The following is a 21,015-nucleotide window of genomic DNA, read 5'->3' as shown; positions in this document are numbered from 1 at the left end:
ATTGGTAATAGTGTTTTTGGGAGGAGGTCTTCAACTTTGCCGATTATTGACGTAATATCTAGTCGGACCATACGCCACCTTTCGAGAAGAGCCCGCATCGTCTGGTGCAGTGTCCTAATTATCTCGTAAGAGCTTGCGACGGGGCTCACAACGCCGCAGCCGGCGTCTTCTTCGCGTCGGTCTTGTCTACGCTCAGATGCAAAAACGACCGATATCATGTTGTGCAGGCAGATAATTCTTACGACTGGGCTCGTTCCATCTCCTTCTTAGGCTGCTCTGATGTTCCACGAAACGGCTTCTTCTATGTCCGGGATTGTTCCCTATCCCCAGAGGTGAGTAGGTGGTCGAAGAGTAGTGAACTTCACTCGGTGTGGCCCACTGTGGAGGTTCCTTCCAATGGGATTCATGGCACCAAAATACGTGAAGAACAGGGCGACCTGCGGAGTGAGTGAGTGCATAACTTTATTGACCCCGAGACGGGGGTAAGGGAAGAAGTGAGATGAGAGTCCCCTTCATTCTTCCCCCCTCGGACGGCGGCCAGGAGTCCTTGCTCCCTGGCGGCGTCTTCGGCCATCTGGACGGCCCGGAGTTGAACGCCCGGGTCTGAACTGAGCAGCACGGTCTCCCACTGCTCTGAGGAAGTGATGTCTAGTGCTTGAGGTGTGGTGTTCACCTTAAGGGGGCAGGCCCATAAAATGTGTTCAAGGTCGGCCCTTGCTGAACATAATTTACACTTATTTTCGTATAGACTGGGGTAACAATGACTGTACGTCACCGGGTTCGGAAAAGTGTAGGACTGAAGTAGACGCCATGCTACTGACTGCCACTTTCCCAAGGTGCGATGAGCTGCGGGATATCTGGCCCTACCTAATCTGTAATGGTCGATTATCTCCCTATAGGTCACCATGCGGTCCCTACCCCCCGTGCGAAACGATGCCTCAGGTGTTTCTGGGCAGTCTCGGAAGCTTAGACCTCGAGCTGCCTCGTGAGCGTTTTCGTTCCCCGGAAGGGCAGAGTGCGCTGGTGCCCATATAATTTGGACCCCTCGGAGTCTTAATTCTTTGAATCCTCTAAGGATTCCTTGGGCCTCGGGTGAGATCCTTCCCTTTGCGAAGTTTACAATTGCAGATTTGGAATCGCTTATTATGTATTTCGCTCTTGTAGAAGAAAGCGCCAGTGCAATGGCTGCCTCTTCTCCTACCTCCGGAGTGTCCGTGCGGATCGTTGTGGAGGCAATGCAATGGCCCTGCCGATCGACTACTGCCACGGCCATGGCGTTGTGTTCACAGTACTCGGCCGCGTCCACGTGGACCACGTCATCAGATCGTTCGAATCGCTTTTGGAGGGCTTTGGCTCTTTCATTCCTGCGTTGTAGGTTATGCACGGGATGCATATTTCTGGGCAGAGGGGTTGTGTATATACGTGCCCTCTGCTCGCTAAGGATATCCACCTTTTTTCCTTGTTGAGCCGCATAGGTGATTTGAAGCTCTTGTAGAATGTGTCTGCCTGTTGCGGTTTTGGAGAGTCTTTCTAGCTGTGCTATTTTTTGGGCTTCTACAAGCTCGTCTATGGTATTGTGCAGCCCCATCGCTCCAAAGCGTTCATTTGGTGCCGTAATGGGTATACCTAGTGCCTGCTTGTAGGCTCGCTTAATGATGTTATTTGTTTTTTTTCTTTCATCGGCCTTTAGTGCCAAGAAGGGCGTCGCGTAGACTATGCGGCTAAGAACAAAAGCCTGCACTAATCTGACGAGGTTACCTTCTTTCATACCATGATGCCGGTTGGCAATTCTGGAGATGAGGCGGACTGTCTGGTGTACACTCGTTTCGAGAGCCTTTATGGTCTCTGTATTGCAACCATTGGCCTGTATGCGAAGACCAAGGACTCTGGTGCTCTGTATCATGGGAATGGGTCTGCCGTCCGCATATAGCTGGATATTGGCAACATCGCGGTCTCGTTTGCAGCCTCTCCTGGTTGGTCTGCAAAAAAGCAATTCAGATTTTTGTGGCGAGCAGCTAAGTCCCTGGGGGGTCACATAATCCACTACCACGTCTATCGCCTGTTGTAGTTTTTCTTGAATTTCTCCGTCACTTCCACCGGCAACCCACAGTGTGACGTCATCAGCATATATGCTGTGGTGCAGTCCTTCTATTTTGTTTAGCTGCTGTGGCAGATTAATCATGGCGACATTAAAGAGAAAGGGAGAGAGAACAGACCCTTGCGGCGTCCCTCTGCTACCAATTTTGATCTCGCCAGATTCCAATCCTCCGATAAGTAGTTGTGCAGTCCGCCCCGAGAGGAAATCTTTGACATAGTCATAGACCTTTTTTCCTACCTCAAGCTGGGCGAGGTTGGAGAGCACTGCATCATGTCGCACATTGTCGAAGGCTTTTGTTAGGTCGACGCCTAGTACTGCCCTGGTATCTAGTCGTGAGCACCCGTCTGAATCAATAATTTGGTGCTTAAGTCGGAGCATAATGTCCTGAGTTGATAGCTTTTGTCGGAACCCTATCATGGTGTGGGGATACAGATCTTTCTCCTCCATGAATTTGTTGAACCTATTGAGAATGACGTGTTCCAATAGTTTGCCTACACACGAGGTAAGCGATATAGGTCTTAAGTTTTCGAGGTGGAGTTTATTGCCTGGTTTAGGAATGAAAACAATCCTAGCTGATTTCCATTGGGGTGGTAAGGTTCCCCTTTCCCAGCAGTGGTTCATGTACTTGGAAAGTGCGTCTATTGAGTTGTCGTCCAGATTTCTAAGCATTTTGTAAGTTATTCCATCAGGACCCGGGGCAGACTTGCTACGTAGGCAGTGTATGGCATATCGCACTTCTGCTGCAGTGATGGGACGATCTAGTTCTGGATTTGGTGGTCCTTTGTAGGGTGGGAGAGTATCTGTAGGGTTAGTACCAAGGTAACGGTTTCTGATTTCTTGAATAAGTTCGTCGTCTGTGCCCTTGTATTCATGCAGTATTTTACTGAGATTGTGTCTCTGAGTAAGTTTGCTCTTTTCTGGATCTAGCAGGCATCTCAGGATGTTCCACGTTTTCGCGAGCCCCATCTGGAGCTCCATCCCAGACCCCTGCCGATAATGTAGTGGCGGCAACACCATCTGTATTTAGCGCCACTATGACCGTCATCTGCATCCTTTCACAATCACCATCAGCGGTGCCTGGCCAGCGTCAGTATGTGCCACGCGCTACAGAGATCGAACACGACTGCGCTCGAGGGGCGGTCGCACTTCTACGCCGCTCTCTAAGTTCTGTCTGGGCCTTACCCACCTTAATAAATATAGGAGAGCCACAGCATCCCTGAGTCCATGGCCCCTTTCCCACAATGTCCTTAATCGAGAAAGTTTATGATGATGACAGCGAGAAATGAAACAGGTATATAAATTTGTTTTTGTCACCGTTTTCTTAAGTGGGTGAGCTGTTAGAAGGTATGGGGAGTCGACTCAAGCGAGCAAACAACCGAACCAAATCTACATGGCACAGGTGACGAAAGGGGTGGCCGTCTGGTGTGCGGCTTTCGCCGACCAGAGCGGCAAGAATGAGTCAGAGATTTGAATGAATCAATCAAAGAAAGACATATTTTAACAGGCATAACACTGTACAAGCACGAGGACATTTAACGTGAACAAGAGGTAACTTAAAACGAATGCAAATGCGGAAGACAGTTCAAATGCAATATCTACAACAACGAGCTGTATCCATGAATATTACGAGGTAGAAAAGTTAACTGAAAGTAAGACAGTTCGATGCATATGAGAGACACAGTCCCATGATAGTCACCGACAGGGCCGGACGATTCACCGCTGTCGGAGGCGATTGGGCTACCTGTGAAGCGTGGCTTCGTCGTAGGCCAGGCCGTCCGAGGCGATCACGGTGATTCAAGGCCCGAGAGTACGTTGGAATCCTCCAGAGCGAGGGTCGCCGATGGTCGTGCACACACCGGCAGAAGCCGTTGTTACTTCCCGACGTCCAAACGTAACTAATTTGCTTCAGCGCGGAATATCTTTTTATAACTGCGCCGGCGTGGAGAGAGAGGGCACAATACAGAACGCGCCAGCCTTGTAGAGCGCACGTTCCCTCTTTCTCCCTTATGGAATCGTCGGCGCGCCTTAGCACTGGCAAAGCTACGCTCGCCCCCTTAAAAGAACTAGAAGCTTCAGTGAAAGCTGAGCGGCGCAGCTTTTATTTTGGTATTTTCTTGCAGCGAGCCGGCGAGTGGTCGGCGTTACCGCCACTTCGTTCGAGAGAGTTCCGTGTTTTCTCGGGGCGAATAGAACCAAACTGAACGAATCGGATGACTGTACCAAGAATTAGGCGCTGTACAATAATATGAAAAATCTATACGGTACTTTTGGAAGTTGTACGCGTGAGTTTGTGACAGTTTTACAATCACCAGTACAATTCTGCGTCGTCAATTTCCGTTGCTATGAGCGGGCTAGAAACTAACGGCTTGCATCGGGTCGCATTGCGTTGCAACTTCATAACCCACGCCATCACTCTCAGTATCCCGCAGAGGTCGCTATAGACTGATCGATGTCAATCGTCTCAGCAGGCTGAGGTTCCGGCCATTGAACGACCGCAGATCGCTTTAAAACGAAGAAATATACGTTTTTCCTAACGGCATCTCTAACTGCACGTTCGCCCCCATTTTTACCTTCTCTTCCACGAACTTGCCTCCGCCACTCCATAACCAACTTTTATCGTGGCCCCCATCAAAAATTATTCGAGACCCCTGATCTAGAACTCCGCCTTTCAATACAGCCTTTATTATCAATTTATAAGCGGCTAAATTTACAATACTTTTTTTTCTAACGACGCTCTTTCTTTGGTCCTCTAAAATATCAAATACGAAACACACTGTACTTCAGCATATCCGTGCCTGTTACGGATGCGTTTATCTGTCGCGTTTTGCGGTTAACTGCAAAAGAAGGGAGATGTAAAAAGCACTCTACGTTATCGAAACGACAAACTTTGCACCGCTTGAGGATTTTGTAACCCTCCAAGTACCACAAAATGTACTTTTTATCAAAACGCACATTTATTTTTTTTCTTCGGGACCCACGGCTGGACGTCTCGCGGTTTTTGTACTCTAGTTTGAAGGGGTCTCAAGACGAATGACATTCTATGCTGACATATTTGTCCCTCCCTTCAGCTTCAATCTTCACGCTATCTTCGGTACATTTGCTTTTTATCCTCAAGTACGCTTCGCTACATTGGTAAGGATGCACTGGTGCTTTTCGGTTTTACTTTTTTCCCTGGTATTCAGCTATATCGGCGGGCTTGGGTGTCTGGTTCAACTTTTCTTCTTTTTTTCCTTTCTGTTTTTTGCCCATTTTCCCTTTCCCACGTGCAGGAACAAACTAGGAACAAACCTTCCTTCTACATCCTTCCTGCCTTCCTTCAGCTATGATTTTGTTTAAAGTTAACTAAAAGAAAGACAATTCGATGCATATGAGAGACACAGTCCCACGATAGGCACCGACCGGGCCGGACGATTCACGGCTGTCGGAGGCGATTCGGCTACCTGTTATTTTTTACGAAAATAAACTTTAAATATCCTTTTTTTTTACTCTTACCACAAAAACACCACGGCGTCAGTTTTCGCAACGTTTCGTGCTCTGCAGTATAATATTTAGGGTGCAGACGCGTCTTGTCATTTCGAAACGGCGCGTTTGAGGGAGTTGCGAAAACTTTGGCTGGGCGGTAATGGAGGGGCGTGCACATTACGGGTATCGTCTCCCGAGATTCGGTCCCCGCGGGCGACACCGTGATGCCCAAGCTACTGCCATCACCGGTGCGCATTTTGCCATTCTTCACGGCATCTTTATATCGCTTATCCGCCGAAACATTGGAGCTTTTCTTTATTTATCTCTTTATGTGAGTGGAGGTGTTCGTTCAAGGTAGTCAACTACGATTGGTAGGATGTAGACATTTTCACTGCACCTAGTAACTTCCCGCCTAGAGTCGTTTTCGCAATTTCGGCTAAATGTGCTACAGGTCGCACGTTCAGATCGTATATCTTTCTTTATTTTGCAACATGACTGCGAACTGTTAGGTTTCTCTTCGCGGTATCCTTTATCTGTCAATATTTGATATACTTTTAGCTTATTGGGAAGTTAGTCATTTACAGGGCTTTTTCATTGCCGCTTTGTATTTTACCTTCCAGAGCTTTAAACTTATATTTAAATCTCTTTCTTCTCGCTTTTCACGCTGGGGTGTGCGCGAAAGACGTTTTCTGTAATTGTGCGCGTAGTCGTGTTTACCGACGCGAGGTCGCAGGATGAATTCCACACAACTGTTCAATAAATTAGAAAATGCTTATATAAACTGCATTTAAAGGTTGCTAGAAATGCAAGGTTGCTAGCCATGGCTTTTCGTTCGTCTCAGCAGCGGACGCGCGCTGCTGAGACGAACGTCCTTCTTCACCTCGGAGCCGCCAAGCGTCCGTTCTCCCGTCGTTTGTTACAGAGGGAGGCGTGCGGCCTAATCTCTTCTCGTCCGGATAAACACAACCAAGCGCTGCCTTTATTTAACACATCTTTGTTGTTTTCCTTCCCGTTTTCTGATCCTCCGGTGTTTTTCTCCGTGCGTTCGCACCCGCCTTGGAGCAACTTATCTTATAGTCTTAATGCTGCAGCCCATCATTCCCGGCGAACATGGGGGGCAGGAGGAGAGGGTCGAGGGGACACTGCGTTCGCTTGCCTCCTGAGATAAATTACGCCTCCCTCCGCGCTTCCTTCCTCTTCTGACCCCGCAACCTGCCGTGCGTCTAAACCTCGCTGTCTTTGCTCCGGCTAGCTCAGGTGTGGGAGGTCCTGGAGGACACCGGGCTGGTGCGACTCCTTGGTAGATGCTGATCCGCCGCTCTCCGGTTCTCCTTAATGTGTGCCTCCCTTGGCGTTGCGCTGTTTTCACGATGTTAACCTTCGGAAGACAAAACATGGCACCCTCCAAATCGAGCCGTGGTTTGGGCCCACCACTCGGGATACGAGGAGGGCATACGCGATGTTTCTGAAGCGGTGCCCGCGCCGACCTGACTACCTTTCCTGCCGCGGCTAACTGCCGTTGGTTTGACGTGGGCACACGTGTGTATCAATTCCTCATACGTTTTTTCTTGGGGCGCTCGTCTAAGTTGAACTTTTTGTAGCGTATTGCGGTGACTGGGAAGGGATTCTCCTCTGCCGATGGGACAGGCGTTCACTTGAAGAAGCTTCCTTTTTCCTTTTTCTCGCTTTCCTTCGGAGTTTTTACTTGCCGTCTTCGCCAAAAGAGGAAACAGAACGAATTTAAAGGAACGTGGTTGAAATTTGGGGCAAGAATAAAGCCAGGGCCGACCGTCTTTCGCATGAGGAGAGCATGCTTCCAGGCGTGTTTTGTGTCAAACGTTTTCGCGGTGAATATTTTAAGACGATAACACATCCCACTTAGGTCTTCCTGGACAGGAATTTATATATGTTGATGAGCATTTCTTTCCAGCAAATAATGCCCTTCTGGGGTGTGCTCTGATGGCGAGACGGGAAAATATTTGAAGTTCACGTGCGTATCCGCCCACAAATTCTTATACGCAGAAGAGAGAATTCAAGAGCCTTGTTCAAATATTTTTAAATTTATTACGCTGATACGAAACGAATCTGGAATTATGAATTACATCGCAAATCAAATTGAACATATAAGTCTTCAGCATAATTATGAAAGTGTTTCACGCTGTGGGGGATGCAGCATAGATAATAATTTAGGCACGTTGATTGACTACGTATCTAAATTTACGTTTAGCTGGGATATAATGGTGGTTACGGAGACTTGGCTGACAGAAGGCGAGATGGTAGAAATTCTCGAGTTTCACATGCATAAACAACCGAAAAAAAAATGTTCGGCACGAGGTGGGGGCGTCACGGAGTTTGTTAAAAGAAATACAGAAACGTTCTATCTGTCCCAATGCAATTTTGCTCCAGATGGAAAGAATTCATTCATAGTCACCTATAAGGCGGTTTCGTGGTCAGTGTTGTCTATTGCTCTACCAATTCGAGTTTAAGGGATTTCATTTCGACCGCGGAAACTATCATAATATCTAATACAGCATTAAAATATTGCTTAATTATATGCGGTGGCTTCAACATTCATCTGTGAAAAGATAATTGTTGTGAATATGCCTGTCCATTACCGCCTTTTAGGTCAAAAATTTTATTACAGAACCTGCCCGAATAACCCATAACTTGGCCACTCTAACTCATCACAAACTACGCAACATTGATACGAATATATCTGTTAGTGTCTGAAATGTTGATATCCGCTGACCACGGTCCAAATGTTGTGTTATTGCCTCAAAAAATTACGCAAGTTCTTTGTGCCCGTACAAAACACGGACAACTAGAGCAGATTGAGTTTGATTGTATAGGGTTTAACGCACCGACGCAACGCAGGCGAGGAGACACGCCGTAGTGGAGGGCTGCGAATTAATTTTGACCGCCTGGGTATCTTTAACGTGCGCCGAAATCTGGTACACACGGGTGCTTTTGCTTTTCGGCTCCATCAGAAAAGCGGCCGCCGTGGCAGGAAATCGAACCCGCGTCTTCGTGCTCAGCAGCACAATGTCTTAGCCACTGAACAACCGCGGCGGGTAACTAGAGAATTTTACGGGATTGTAAAAAGTTCACTCAATTACGTCTGTTTTGGGAACTTGTATAATGGTGATGTTCAAATAAAACGTGAAAACTTTATGCGAATTATTACATTTACAAATTAACAATCAACGCGCCAGCTTTCCCGACACAATTACGGGCACGGAATTTCTCCTTGAATGACTACTGCTATACTTGACGCGATCAAAAAAAGTACTCGTTTTTCCAGACAGGAAATCTTAATAAAACGCCTAACTACTACCAAAGTCAATTGAGGCATTACTGGAATAAGTCGGTCGTGAAGATTAGAAGCTAAAAAAAAGCCCTATTGCACAAATCTCATTACCCGTCAAGGAGGTGATATTAGGAATGTTTGAAGTATTGTAAGCGATTTTATTGGTATGGGCGGGAAATAGATTCCGAAATAGATTGTTTTATCCCGAAACCCTTAAACAGATGTCGCAAGTTATTTTAATACTCATTTCTGAAACACAGGCAGCATCGTTAGCGACGAAACTATCTCCGCCAAAACTCAGAATTTTCTGACTAACATTACAGTTTTTAACCTTGATGCAGTAACGCAAGGAGATATAATAAGTATTGCAAACCAGCTATCGGGGGAAAAAGCTACAGGCTGTCACGAAATATAAATGAAAGTAGTGAAGCAAACCATTGATCGTCTTCGCATTCCCTTTCAGCATATAATTACTCATGCAATTGTCCCAGGTTCTCATCCAAACACACTTGAACTTGCCACAGTTGTTTCGGAATGCTAGACTGGGGACTGAAACAATCCAAACAGCTACAGACAAATATCTGTAATCAGTGTAAGTAAACCATTTTTGCGAAAGAGTTGTTATAAAGCTTACAAAATACTGCCATAAATTAAAATAATTTCCCCACAACAGCATGGCTTAATTCGTTGCCAATAGGACAACGACCACGGCGATTGTAACACTTGCTCAAGTTATAAACTTGGGCAAAATTTAGTTGCAGTAGGCGTGTTTTGGGACATCAAAAAGCTTTCCACACTGCTAACCATTCGATCTGATAAACAAGCTGAAAATATGGAATAGTAGGCAAATTTCTCAAATTCTTTGCTAGCTACCTTTTATCAAGAAGGTAGAAAGTATTAATCGATTATCACTGTTCTACATACAGTGACATAAAATGTGGTGTCTCATCGGGATTCATTCTGAGGCCAATATTATCTTCTATTTAGGCAAATGATCCCCCGCGAGCTGCACACTACTCCAGAATACAATTGTATGGGGAAGATGCCGCCCCTGTATGTTGTGATGGTAACCTTTCTGAACTGAGTGATACCATGATGCCGCGAACGATGCATTGTGGTTGTTTATTTATGTTTTGTTTTTACCGCCCGGCTGCGCCGGTCTGTGCTATCTGTGTGCCATGGGAAGCGCGTGCTCGATTCTTTATTTTTATGCCGCACGGGTTATCTATTCTGATAGGGAGAGCGTTTCGAACTAACGTCAACAGCCCAGAATGATCTTCTTTGATCGACAGTGTTCTGGATGTACTTCGACGGTTTGACAAACACTCGCGCCCAAAGATAAATGCCCGCAGAGCAGACACCGTGGTATTGGTATTCTATTACCAGACACTCGCCTGCGCACATCACTTTGTTGATGTTGCTTTGCAGCCTGTGTATTCTTTGATTGGTTAGTGAGCACAAGTTCGCTGCAATAAACTTGCTTTCCCTTCAAGACAACTGCGTCGTCTTTGGCTGTGTGACATCTGGTAAGGTGATGGGTACGCACCTTTTATGCTCCCTATGCCCTCTGGAAGCCGACAAGGCAGCCCAAGCCGAGCAAGCCGCCGACTTCAAAATTTACCGCCGAGTTTGGTCACCCACCAGAAAGAACCAAGCAATACTATAGCGATAACTGATATGCTTTAACTGATAAGCGTCAACTGAAATGGGTAGTATCTATTTGTGGTTTCTGAAAAATCAAATTACTATAAATACTGGCAGAAATCAAACGTGTCATTTTTCATTTAAAGAGACAAATATCGCAGAATACATCGTTTAGTTTGTTCATAAATCATACTAAAATTCACAAGGTGAGGTCTCCCAAATATTTAGGTGAATTGATAACATATGCACTCGAAAGATCAAGCCTAAAATGTGTGCGGAAAAACTCGCGTTTAGTTGTTCTACGTTAATCAAACCCTGAATATTTTTTTTTTCATACAGTTTATTACAATTTTTATACCTTCACTGCCATTTTCAACTGAAGCCGGGGGGCTCCCTTATAAAACGCATTTTACATCGTTATACCACTTAAAATAACGAGCGCAAAGAATAACTTTTTCTAGGTCCCATTGCCCTGTCAACAAAATTTTTCATTTGTTGGCTGCACTTTCTTTTTCAACTCTTAGGTAGTCGAAATCTCTTTTAGTGAAGAGCATTATAAACCATACCTTGATTCTACCCTTATCTTAGTTTTCCATTCCGGTTAGAAACACTCGGCAACAATTCAATGGCAACGTCCGCTTACGAATGTTTCACAACTTCTATGGCTTCTTGAATTCTACTTTGCCAAAATACGGACAGATGTGCAAATTCGCGTACAATATGCAGGGCACTTCAATTTGCCGCACAAAATGTTTCACTCGGCTAAACAGAAGGTATTTTCATGTTCCTCTTGAAAGACTCGTGGATGATTGCATTACACTGTAGTTTTTCATTTTGGTTTCTTATTTTTGTTTCTCTTCGTAGTTTTTCTCTTATTTTTGACCATTAGTAAATACCTGTGACGCACTTGTATGTGCAGTGTATATGGACCGGAAAGTAGCCTTCTTGCTGTCGGTAGAAATATTCTGTAAACATTTTTCTCTTGTGTTATAATAACAGCAAAGTGTGGACATGACAAAGGACCCATACAAGCCCTCAGCTCAAGTACCACAGTAAACCGCCGGCACGAATATAATTTGATTTTCTGTCTGTGCGCGGTGCACTTTGAGAACACGTGTATAACATCACGAATGTCTTCTCGTGAGTCAAACGTATTCGCCTCAACAAGTGTCGCAAGGAAAGCGAAATGTGTTTCTGGTTATCGGTTCCGCCGGCTCGGAGCGGTCATTGTGAGATCAGGCTGCACTCGGTCTACGTCAAGGGCCTACTAACCATAAGCCTTTATCAGCACCCGCATACCCAAAACACGGCCCTGTCGTCCAAACAACGCGGCCCGGTAAACGTTTCACAGCCGTCTGCATTTGCCAAGGCACAGTAAAATTTGACCTGTGGTCGGTCGTAATGGGTGAAACCAGCCGAGTTACAATGATAAAAAATACACGTTTCGGTCGACGCTGGGTGCGTGGACCGACACGAGATGTTTATCCAAGAGTCCCCCTATGCTTGCGCACATTGCAAAATCCGACGATTTGTTGAACTGTTTTTTGTGCCCGCCACGTGCCCTGCATAAAAGTAAACCAAGGGGTATTGTTAAGCCGCGGGGTTATCACGTGCTAAAGTTTTGTTTTTGGCACTGCAGGTTTATATTTGAGTGGTCTGTGCATGATTTCGCTAATCATTTGAAAACATGCAAAACCCTATAACGGAAACCCAAACAGCCCTGCGCCTGGTGCTGCTAAGCGCTGCTGTCTCTCAGATATAGTTTACTAGCAGAAACCATTTCACAAGGGAATAGTTGTTCGAGTGGAAGTGATTTTACTGCTGTATCATGCTAAACAAAAAGTGCCACCGCTGGAACCAAGCACTACAGAGTTTTAGCATAGCGGCAAGCGTACGCCACGCTACCGGCAGCGGGTACCGAAACCCGACTGGGCTTCTGCATCCTACAAACACACACCCTCCCACACAGAACACAATTAATACACAGTCATCCACACCTATTTACTGACCCTACCTGTCCATCCTGCGGGGCACTAGACACTCACTACCATTCCCTCTGCGAATGCCCCGAGGACCCGTAGCCCCCCGTTCCCTCCCCTCACCACTGGGAGCAGATCTTGCGTGACCCGGGGAGTCAGGCCTGTCCTGACCACCTCCCGGGCCCTGGCGGTCGCGGCGGCCCTGTGGGCCTCCTCCACCCCCAACACCTGATCCCGATGGACGAAAAAACGTATTCCTTCCTTCCTCCTGAACTTCCGTTCCAATGGTGTGTGGCTGACCTCGCTGTGCCCACGCGCGCATGCGCAGTCCGGTACAGCTTCCCGCCGCCGACAAGCGTAGCATACGTTAGCCACTATGCTAAAACTGTCTATTGCCGTGGCATGATGTTACGAACGAAGGTAACACCGGCGTATGTGATCAACCTTACATGCTCATGGACTTCGAGTATGTAAGCGGGCTATTTGTTTTCGCCACAATGTTTTTTTTTTTGCCTCCACAGCTTTGTCATGCAACAATATAGCACGATTTAGAGCAATCCCGCTTCTTAAATTCGGAAGCTCGAATATTATGCTACGGTGCTAGGTACCGTCACGGTCTTTGCCTCTCAAAGAAACAGACATCTTTTAAGTGTGGTGCAAAATACACACACTAGAAGTACGTTTACAGCACAGACCATATACCTAACACCCAAGAACATCGGCTTGCTCATATAACAAATTGCGAGCTATTATGACGGGTATTTCGGTGAAAACGTCTGAACCAGTAATTGAACGTTCGACGAACAAGTGCTTAAAACGATCAAATTCTACTTCCCAATGTACACGCAGCGGGGTAGTTACGTTTTCCCCTGCAAAATAAAGGCTTGTATTCAACAACTCTCATTCATTATAGGCTGCTTTCGCACCAACATCAAGCCTCAGATGGCAACCCTAATTCGAAGGCAGGTATTCGCTTTTAGTTGAATGTCAGCCTGACCCAGAGAATAAGTAGAAAGTAGCTCACCAGCAGCGCGGCTTAGCCCAGTTTTTGCGATTCCCCGGTTATTGCGAACAATACACCGAACCGTTTATCCGAAAGTTTGACCGGAATACGTAACAGCGAAGATAAATTCACTTCTCACGATTGATCATAGCTTTGTATAGACGTCCTCTTCAGTATACTTATGTGTGTCCTTATCGCGCCTTATACTACTGTAGCCGGCTAAAAACGTGCTGGCCTAAACAGGCTAATCCTGATTCAGCATCGCGCAACGATGATTTTTTTGCAATGCATTCATTTGTTATTGCGGACAGCTGCTGAGGGCAACAAGGCTAGATTAAAATAAGCTGCACTGACTGTATCAACAACATCAATCGCCGTGTTCAAAACTCCAGAAAAAAGGCCATTTAGAGAGGAGGTGTTGCACCGTGCTGCAGTATACCTGAACTCTCACCTCCACAATATCTTTAAAGTAAGTCAAATTATCAGGGCTGCTTGGCCTGATTGATTAGTTTGCTTTTGGAGCTAAATAAAATGGCGCGTAGGAGCTTTTCTGTGCGTCTCAGTCAGTCACATCAGCTCAGGTAATAACGTCTTTGGGGCAAAAAATTTCCCCGCATTTCCCCGAGGGGAAGAATGTGAAAGTGCGAATGCAGGAGTTGAATTTTCGCGGTTCGGTAATGTTCGCGAAAGAGAGATCACACACACACACACACAACTACAAAGAAAGAAAGATGCATTTATTTACAGACACCTATTTGTGCTGTCGTTGTACTTGATTGCTAGAGCGGATCTCAGCTTTGAAATTTCGTGTCAGTACTCCTTTAAGCGGGTGCATTAGCCCTTCTCACGCCCTATTCCTGGCCAATCCCCCACGTGGGTATGTGCCATGCATAGACACCTATTTGTGTTGTCGTTGTACTTGATTGCTAAAGCGGATCTCAGCTTTGAAATTTCGTGTCAGTACTCCTTTAAGCGGGTGCATTAGCCCTTCTCACGCCCGATTCCTGGCCAATCCCCCACGTGGGTATGTGCCATGTCAGCGGCCAGGCAGCGCGCGCCCATCTCCCCCCGTTGCCTAGGAAGACGAGGAGATTCCTGGCCAATCTCCCACGTGGGTATGTGCCATCTCCCCCCGTTGCCAAGGAAGACGAGGAGCGCGCGCACCCGCAGCTGTTGCTATGTGGACGGACGGCGGTCAGCGGAATTCAGGGTCGCTTATAAAGTGCATTCGCACTTAAAAGGAACGAGGAGCTTCATTACGAGCTGCGCAAGCATAGTGTACATGCGTGTGCCACGGTAACAATCTGATTGCACATGAAGATAAAAACATGACTTGCAAAATGTTCACGTAAGTGTAGTTTTAGTCTGTTTGCGCGGCAGTTACAAACTAACGTGCTTTCTTATTGCCCTTAGTGACAAGCTCAGGGGAAAAAAAATTCGCACATCACAAAAGTAATTATCAGTCGCCGCGAAAAACAAAGCGTACGACATTCACCAAACTAACATGGCAAGCACACTCAATGGGATAATTTGGAACGTGAGGTCGTTCAACGAACTTTTTGACTCATTTTGCAACAATACTTACTCAAAGAAGGAAGGAACCCGCCTTCTTACTCAAACAACGAATACTTATAGGGGTAGTCTGGCCCGAATTGAGCAGTCCGAAGATACAGTTCGTTGCGCTCAAAAGCAGGCCTGTTGCGCTAAAATGCTGTTCACGGGCTATCGGATCATATGGATGACTAAATGTTCAAACTCCCACTTCTATTGTGTCTAAAGTACCATATATGCTAATGACGGAACCAGCAAAGCCTCGCATACAAGCCATCAATCACCCCCAGTGAGCCATCACCCTCCGCGCCTTCCTGTGCGCACACGCACACACACACAGAAAACAGAAATTAAACTGCAATGATGTTATCGTCGTTCCTCGTCATGCCCAGTGACATCACCAGCACTAATTCCCAACTACACCTCCGCGCCCCCCCCACCCCCCCTCAAGGCTACAAGGTCACTTTGGATTCGGCGCTGATGACAGGGTAGTGGGCTATTTACACATCCTTTATTTTTGAACTCCATGAAAAGGTCTCTGTATGAAAAAAGCTACCTTTTTGGGAGCTTACATTTTTTTTTTACAATCCTTGGGCAAATTCTGAGCCAAAATGAAGAAAGCTCACAGTAATGCGTAAGACTTGAATGTAGCAAAGCTGTAGGTAACCTTCACCACCATCAATATGGTTTAAGGCCACGGCTGCACCCTATTTCCTTCTTCTTCGCTGCCGAAATGACCTTACTCAATCATTGTTGCTATACGTTTGAGCTTCCCTAATTTTTTTTAGGAAGTGATAATCATTAGACATCACCTTTGATGGACGTACACTATGACGTGTCTTTCTCGTTCCGAGGAAGTGTTGCCCTGATTGGGGGGAACGCTGGAGTTTTTCTTTTGGCAATCTTGGTCAATCCCCCAAGTGGGTACGCTGTGCTTGAAAACGTGCGCCGTGGATGCTGGGCGTCCGCCGCAAGGCACGCACATACGAACGCTCGGTATTTTCTTGTTTTTTTTTTTTATTGCCGGGTGGTCGCCGAAAATTTGTACAATCTCCGTAGTGTGCGCGTGTGCACGAGTGTGCGTACGTGGATTCTTGTTTGTTTCTTTCACTACGCAGTGCGTAGGAGAATCCAAAAATATGCCCACCAAATGCCCCCCCCCCCCCCCGCACACACGCACGCACGCATACATATATGCATGCATGCATGCATGCATGCATGCATGCATACATACATACATGCATATATACATACATACATGCGTACGTACATACATACATACATACATACATACATACATACATACAGGCGTACATAAATACATACATACATACATACATACATACATACATACATACATACATACATACATAGATACATACATACATACATACACACATACATACATACATACATACATACATACATACATACATACATACATACATACATACATACATACATACATACATACCGACAGACAGACAGACATGCGCGCACGCGCACAAACTAATCCAGGATGAAAGCTTTTGCCTTCACTAGTTTTCAAACAGTGATCTGCACATTATGTGCTTTGCGGGGCTTTCTCACCATGATCGACGTGCCCAGCAGTGGGAGACCCAGCTGGCCGGCCCTGACCCTGAGGGCAGACTCTAACTGGTGTGAAGGGTTAGCCGGATGGCACGGACCAATAGCATCCCGGAACGGGGACGCCGCCCAACGAGTAAAGAGTACAAGCCTTCTCCTCTCATAATCAAATTTGATTATTAGTGTTCCGGTGATCTTGGAAGTAACCGGCAGCATTCGACGAAATGAAGACGCTAGCAAAAGAAGAAAAACAAAACAAATAGAAACAAAAAAGCGAGGATTTCGGACTAATGAGACAGATCTGCTTCATCCAACAAAATACGCAAGAATAATAGCTTTCTTTTACCCGTTAGGGACCGTTGCGCTAAAGAAGCTCATCATTCTTTATAAACTGACAAGTCCCAATAAAACTGCATTTTAGAGAACAAATTGACCAGTTGCGGATAATTTTATTTTAATGTGTGGTTTAAAGGTAACGTAACAAAGATGCCCTGGCGAATAACCTTAAAGCGTGCCCCACTAACACACCGGTAAGTGTCGTGTCACGCTCTTGAAAACAATAGAAATAACACTGTCAACTCTTTTCGCTACGCGTTCTCGCACAATGCGAATTATTCTCTTGGTTTATCGCACGTAGCTGCAAGCGCCTACTGCGTTAAGTCGTTCTTTTCTTTTGTGCACTTCTTATTTAGGAGAACCTTCGATCACCAGCAGCTTACCTGCGAAACACTTTGTGTTGAACGTACAAGAGACATTTCAACGGGCTCTTTGTTTATTGCAGGAAAGGCGACCGTCGGCATTTCGACTTTCGACTTTCGACTTCCCAGCTCTTTACGAGCATTAGGAGACAGCCGTTGACGGGCAAGTCGGTATTGTTAGTTACGCTGAACGCCAACATACTCTCCATTCTATAAGAACAGTATCTCGGAGGAATTGCCAGCTCCCTCACGAAGCAGCAGAGTGGCCTTTGTGTTCATTTTTACGAAGATTCTGGTTAGTGTTACGACACTGGGGCGAGATTAACCGTGCCCTGGACATTTCTTTTTTAAATATAAGGCGCGCAAAAAGAAAACTCCCAGGTTTCTCCAGGTGTGACACTACCCGCGAAAGGACAAACTCCCGTTACAACAGCCTTCCCTGCCCCTATTGATAGCATATAGAATTATTGTGTTCCGATTACTACTGAGCAGCGAATTTTATTATGTGTTGAAGCAAAATGAGAAGGCGTAAGGTTTAGAGCTTTTGATGTATTTTCTGAATATTTTGACAGTTGCCTGCAATTTTTAGCTTAGTTTGTGTAGTATAAAAGAACAAACGCCGGATGAGAAAATCGACAAATGGCGATGCATTAGTAAATGGGGAGCAACGGCAATTTTGTGATATACACGCACTGCCAATGCCGCAAAAGTTGCAAACAAAAAAAAATGAAGGAAGCTCATACTAGTTCGCGTCTTGGAGGTAGCGAAGTTGTACAGAACCTCCACAACCATCACGATGGTTTAAGTCCTCGGTTGCAGCCGATTTGCTTCTTCTGAGCTGCCGCAATAACCTTTCCTCCATCGTTGTTGCCATAAGTGTGAGCTTCCTTCATTTTTTTAGTGATAATGCTTGGACATCCCTTGGAGATGCGTACGCTATGACATGTCTTTCTCGTTCCGAGCCAGTGTTGTCCCCATTACGGCGAACGTTGGGTTCTCTTTTTTTGCCAATCTTGACCAATCTCCTCAATTTGGTATGTTTGGCTTGACAAACGTGCACAATGGGCGCTGGCGGTCGCCACGAGGCACTCGCAGACGAGCGCTCGGCATTTGCTTGGTTTCGTTAACTGCCGGGAAATCACCGCGAGACCCGCTCTCACCTACGCGCGCTCGGAAATTCCTTGGTGTTTTTAACAGCGGACACGAAAAGTTACGATTGGCTAAAAATCTTCGCTGTTCAAAAACCGACCTAAACCAGTTTCTTTTTCGGAAAAGCCTAATCACCCAGCATGTGTGCATTAGCACTAAAACTCTTGTTTCTATGATCTTCCTTTAAAGAAAATTTGTTTTAGGCAGCGACACTCTTATATTGGCCTCGTTGTAATGAAACGGCATCTAATGGCTTGCTCTTGCAATGGACGTTCGGGGTACAGGGGGTGGAGGTATAGGAATCACTATGCAAGAGCGTGTGGTGTTTGACTGTCATGCTTAGCACTGCCATGAAATGACGCGTAGAACTAGTGCAGTAATGACGATCAACAAATTCTATTTGTCGGAGTCGAGGTGCTGGTGTTAAACACCCGCCCTGTGGGAGGCTTCTTTAGTCCGGGATGCCTCTAACTCGCAAAAAAATCGGATTCATAGTAATTAACAAGTCTAGAAATCCTACGTGGAAAAGTACAGCACTAGCCGTTCTCCTACACTTCCTTACTTTTTCTGGGCACTGGAAGTCACGATAATAAAGGACATTTTGCCTCTTCTTCCACCCGGCATGACAACGTAATTCCAGACAAATGGTAAGGCAATTTAACGACCCTGCCACAAGTGAGATCGGTTGTGACATATTGCCTTTTATTCCACCCGGCATGACAACGTAACACCAGACAAATGGCAAGGCAATTTAACGTCCCTGCCACAAATGAGATCGGTTGTAAGGGCCGACTAGGTCCTCACTGCAAGTCAAAAGGGGTAGTCTTTTCTTCTTGTTCGCCGCCAGAGCAGGTAGTAATTTCGCGGCCTGTCACAACTCATGGCAAAGGAAGCAAAACGTAAAGATGAAGGCTCGGGTTTCCATCGAGTAGGCGAGCAAAAAATAACCGGAGAAACACCAGCGGCAAAAGGCTACAGCCCTGAGGCACATCACACGCCTACATGCCGCCTTCTTTCTCTTTTCCTGAGCCCGCATGAGACGGAAGGGCGTCAAGTGTAGCGCATCGTGTGTCTCGCGTACCCATGTACGGATCTATTTGGTCGGAAGCGCAGGAAGATAAAGTGCTAAACGGCGACTTACGGGGTGGTTTCAGGTAGACATTTCTTCACTATTTGAGCTACGGCATCCTGTTCGTTTGGCTCGGTCTTAAATATTATTTTATCTCAAGTTGTCATGGTCGGCGGAAACTTGAGCTTTACGGTTATTTTTGTGGTGCTCGTCTTTCTATGTCCTTATTGCTCATTGCTATTTTTGTCTGATTTCTCAGTATTGTCTTGACCTGTCATCTCTGTAAAGTTTATTTTCAGCAAAAATTGCTTTTCTTCTCGTTTTCGTGGAGTTTTAGACTTCAGAACATAGCAACAAAAAACTGAGCTGATTGTGCGAGTAGTTATTCCTTTACAGGCGCGACAATTAATTGGGTTACGGGGCAGTCAAATTCGTTTTGACGTACAAAAACAATTCTTTCTTCAATGCCATAAATATACGACCCCCCCCCCCCCCCCCCCCCCCAGCCTAAAGAAAAGGAATTAAGCTGGTAGTGCAGGCATTTGCAGATTTATGGAAACTTTAACAAGCCAGGGTTTCTGTTTTTTTTTTGCCCGCTTCGTAGTCACACCCTGTGTCCAATGAAGCTTCTTCTTTTTCATATCCTCCAGCTCCGCAAAAACTCCAGAATGGTGATGTCTGCAGCAAGCGGCATCCTTGAAGAACTCCTGGACAGAAAAATACAAGTCTTAGTTTCGTTCTCAAGGTGATAGTATATATTTTGTGTGGTGTCGTCAAATGATGACACCAGGGCATATTTATTTTTTTATTTTGTGTACGTGGGCAAGTTAATCCGAGCATAGAACTTCTGAAACTCTGGGCCTTGTTTTGGAGCAGTTAGCTAAGTTTTTTGTGAGTTGTCTCTCCCCTTCATTTCCCTCAAGGAATATTAATAAGTGACTGGCAGCAGCCTGGAAACGCGTTATTTTTTCGCGTGTGGGCGGAAATTCCGGTTTTTCGCAGTGGCTGACAGTTTGCCAGCAGAAAAACTGTAAACAATGTGATAAAACAATCTTTCACCGCATCACTTTTTGCCTTCTTGTGGCAGGCGGAGTTTAAACGTCCATGATGCGCTCTCTAAGAACCAGCTGAGACACCAGCAGTATGGAAGACGCTCAGCGCCGTCGCTGTCGCTTCTTTTCTTCCCGTGATCTCTGCTGTCACATGTGGGAAACATTTGAAGGAGAAATTTGTTACAAAGTTTGTAGCCCCGTAAAGTGAACGAAGCCCACAACTGCCGCTATTTTCGTCACACACATAGAAAGCGGGTAATGTCTCTTTCTATATTTTTTCTGTTTTAACTATACTATCTTTTACTGTTTTTCGCTTTCAGCGAAAAGAATTGCAAAAAATAAGTGCTGCAAGAACAAGCAAGACAGGCAAAATTAGAAAAATTGTACTCTCGCAGTGGCGAGATTGAGCAGAGCAG

The sequence above is a fragment of the Haemaphysalis longicornis genome, unplaced genomic scaffold, assembly GCF_048455015.1.
Source record: "Haemaphysalis longicornis isolate Haplotype H1 unplaced genomic scaffold, Haemaphysalis longicornis Haplotype H1 scaffold_12, whole genome shotgun sequence".
Taxonomy (NCBI): Eukaryota; Metazoa; Arthropoda; class Arachnida; order Ixodida; family Ixodidae; genus Haemaphysalis; species Haemaphysalis longicornis.
Note: the sequence above shows the minus strand (reverse complement) of the source record.